Source organism: Etheostoma spectabile, chromosome 16 (assembly GCF_008692095.1).
Source record: "Etheostoma spectabile isolate EspeVRDwgs_2016 chromosome 16, UIUC_Espe_1.0, whole genome shotgun sequence".
Classification (NCBI taxonomy): Eukaryota; Metazoa; Chordata; class Actinopteri; order Perciformes; family Percidae; genus Etheostoma; species Etheostoma spectabile.
In genome coordinates, this window is record NC_045748.1 from 16,652,778 (window position 1) to 16,656,684 (window position 3,907).

The 3,907-nt window shown below is 38.7% G+C and overlaps 1 long non-coding RNA gene across 1 annotated transcript in view; it reads left to right on the forward strand.

The window, feature by feature from the left end:
- LOC116704462 (uncharacterized) overlaps nt 1-3,907 on the forward strand; it is a 17,720-nt gene that overhangs the window by 867 nt on the left and 12,946 nt on the right. The window lies entirely within an intron of this gene.

Here is a 3,907-nt window from a genome sequence, read left to right on the forward strand (position 1 = left end):
CCAGAACAACGGGATCTGTTGGTCCATTTCTTAACTGTCTATAACTCTACCCCAGTTCATGCAAGTGCAAATCTAAAATTTCAAGCCAATAGGAATACTGATGGTGGTGGTCAATATTTATAAAAAAGGACAAGTTTGTGAACGGGCAACACAGATTTTGATAATGAACAACTACAAACTTTAGACAATGTAGCTTTAATATAAGGCAACAACACCCTTCATGAACCTATATCATGCAGCCATGGACAAACTGATGCAACTTTGTACAGTAAGTGAGTGTGAGGTAAATCAGGTTAGGCATTAGTAGCTGGTAGGTGTGGATTAAAGGTTTGTAGGTTTGTGCTTATTAGACAGAGCTAGCAGAGTTATAATCCACATCCTCATATTCATCCAGCATAAATACACACACCCAGCCTACAGACAGTACACAGAAACAAACACCCAGCTCCATTAATAAAAAAAAAGGTTTTACATCCATTAATGTTGCATGAACAAATGGCAGGATCCTTTCAGGTTTTACACATAGAGCTGCTGATGTAACTGGGTGGAAATGACAGCAGAGTTGCAGCAGGTATATAGGTTGAGATTTAAACTGAGAAAACTGTGAGAATGGCTGTAATGTTGCAGTGACTGAATTTGAAAATGTAAGGATATGGTCTTCTTCTTTGGCTTCTGAATCAGTTAGATGGAGCTAAAGCAGAGGTCTGCAAAGTTCTAATCCCCCCTGTTCTATCAAAATCCTCACAGGGCTTTATTATGAAGTCATTGATCTGACGACCGGCCATGCTAAATGTCACAGGTAAAATAGAGGTAATTTTATTGGTATCAGAAGGTATCCCAATTGTATGTTTTGTAGGGTTGTATAAAATAAAAAATAAATAATTATGTGGATGGTATGATGAGATATAATAGCCAGGAAGCGATAGGATATAGGATGGGATAATTACTATGACAGGAGGTCAACAAAGGCAGACATGGGCTATAATCCATGATTGTTGTGATGTAATCTTTTATTGTTGTAGGTAAAATTTTCTTTGAATTAATGTAAGAAAAGTCCATACTTTACTTTAAAGTTTCACCTTTGCATTAGAGAACATTAATCAAGAATAACACACACACGTTACACAAAGTCTAAAATCAAGTAATTTAAGCATTAAATGGACCAGCCAAAGAACAACTTTAATGGAATTTTTGCTCATTTACATCTCTTTCTATATATTCTTATCCCTTTATACTGATGTGTCACAGCGACACATATTTTGTAAACTTTTGCCAAGCAAGAGCTACAGTATATAATTAAAATACCCCCTTTACAGTAATATATTTAATAAAAAAAAATAAAAAACATGAATTAATCAGTTGCTGACTAATAATGATTTCTAGATTTCAGAACAGGTCTTCACTGGTGTTCTCTGTGTACACCAACCTGTTCTGAGATATTCCTAGAAAAGAATATGGTGCATTGTCACAGTAAATGTTTTCAATTCCTACAAACTGATATGTGTGATTATATGACATTATATATTATAACATAATGTTGTAGTGCTGCTATATTATTGATTTTAATGGCTTGTATGTGTTTTATTTCTCCTGTATTAAAAAAGTATTTTAACAACTTTAAAAGTACCTTATATTGCTGAAAGTCTATTATATATTCTACAGCAACTTTTTCCCATAGGCACTGTATAGAAAATGTTGAAAACAATCTGATAAGCATTTGAAGCATACAGTAATTGGCTTTTTGTTGAGTGGAATGAAATTTGGATGATGATGTCAACAACAGTGCAGCGGGAGCGAAAACAACATCTTAATGATCTAGTTGGTTTGTGAACTAATTGGTGTACATCAACAATGACAGCTCTGCAATGTTTTTAAACTGCAAGGTAATCTGCTCTAAATAAGCAAAAACTTTAGCAGTGTAGGTGGGTACACCTCAGTGGGAAGTGTGTGTGTCGGCATTTGTTAACATTCATTTCCTGCTGTTGATGGACTCGTTCTTCCTACGTGTGTGTCAGGCCACATTACGTGTCATGACCATTTTCATAACCAAATTGTTTGTAACAGAATGAATCTTGCAGGTATGTCACCATTTCGGATTGTTGCTGTTCTGCTTTTCATTTTCCTCTATCCTGTGCATATAATCATGTGGGAGGGCACGACGGCTCAAATAGCCAGCACCTTTGAAAAAAACTGCATCTGAAGGAGATCTACCTTATCTCAAAAACACTGGAGGCAGATTGTCAGGCTTCTGATTTTTTATATTCAGGGGTAATATCCGGATTCAGATGAACAGAGGAACCCAGGTGTATCTGGCTACTGTCTGTGCAGAATTCAATCAAAACCAAGCCAGATCTGATCCATCTCCTTTCCTCCCTCACTTTTTCTCTTAATTTCACTTCAATTCACAGTGCTCTCTGGCATGAATTATAGATGAGCGACATTGCCACAGCATCTACTAATACACATTTATCTTTTTGGACCATTTGTATCTGTGTATTCTATATATACACACTATATATACACTGTATATTGATGTATTTAATTTATTAACAGAAAAACTCAGGCAGCTTCATCTGGCCAAGAAGGCGGCCTATAGAATGGGGTCAGGATCTAGTACAAGAAGAGCAGAAACACAATCACAAGAGAAGCTACTATGAAAAGCTAAAAAACAAGTTCTCAGGCAACAACCCTGCATCTGTGGAGAAGCCTGCAGCACGTCAGTCACTGTAGAGACTCATCAACAGGCCAACAACCTGAACGACAACCTGGGTTTTACTACAGGTTTGATAAGCCCACATTCATACCCCTCACCCGCTTTGATATTTAACAACCATCTCCATGATGGAGACAGCAGGTGAGGCTGGAGAAAATCTCATCCAGTACCTTCCAGTCCAGTAGATTTGTGTCTCCCACTGTTCTATTCCCTCTACACCAGTGACTGTACCTCAGGTGACCCGTCTGTTAAACTCCTGAAAATTAGCAGACGGCACAACAGTCATCGTCGGCATCACCTGGGACGGTGACGAGCCTGCATGCAGACAGGAGGTTGAACAGCTGGCCCCTCTGGTGTGGTCAGAACAACCTGGTGCTGTGGAATCCTTCAGGTTTCTGAGATCCACAATCTTACAAGACCTGAAGTGGATGCCCAACATTGACACAATCAGTAAAAAGGCCCAGCAGAGGATGTTCTTCCAACTCCAGCTCAGAAGCTGCTGATCCAGTTCTACAGTGCAATCATTCAGTCTGTTCTCTTCATGGCTATCACAGTGTGGTTTGGATCCGCCACAGGAACAGACTGCAGAGAAAATCATTGGTGCCAACCTGCCTTCCATCCAGGACTTATACTCTTCCAGAGTCAGGAAATGGGCAGCCAGCATCACTACAGACCTTTCTGTTATATTCTTTCAACACATTGTATACACTGTCATACAATGAGGGAAAAAAGTATTTGATCCCATGCTGATTTTGTAAGTTTGCACACTGACAAAGTCTATAATTTTAATAGTAAATTTATTTAAACAGTGAGAGACAGAATAACAAGAAAATACAGAAAACGCATGTCAAAAATTGATTTGCATTTTAATGAGGGAAATAAGTATTTGACCCACTCTCAATCAGAAAGATTTTTGGCTCCCAGGTGTCTTTTATAAAAGGTGACGAGCTGAGATTAGGAGCACACTCTTAAAGGGAGTGCTCCTAATCTCATTTTGTTACCTGTATAAAAGACACCTGTCCACAGAAGCAATCAATCAATCATATTCCAAACTCTCCACCATGGCCAAGACCAAACAGCTCTCCAAGGATGTCAGGGACAAGATTGTAGACCTACACAAGTCTGGAATGGGCTCCAAGACCATTGCCATGCAGCTTGGTGAGAAGGTGACAACAGTTGGTGCGATTATTTGCA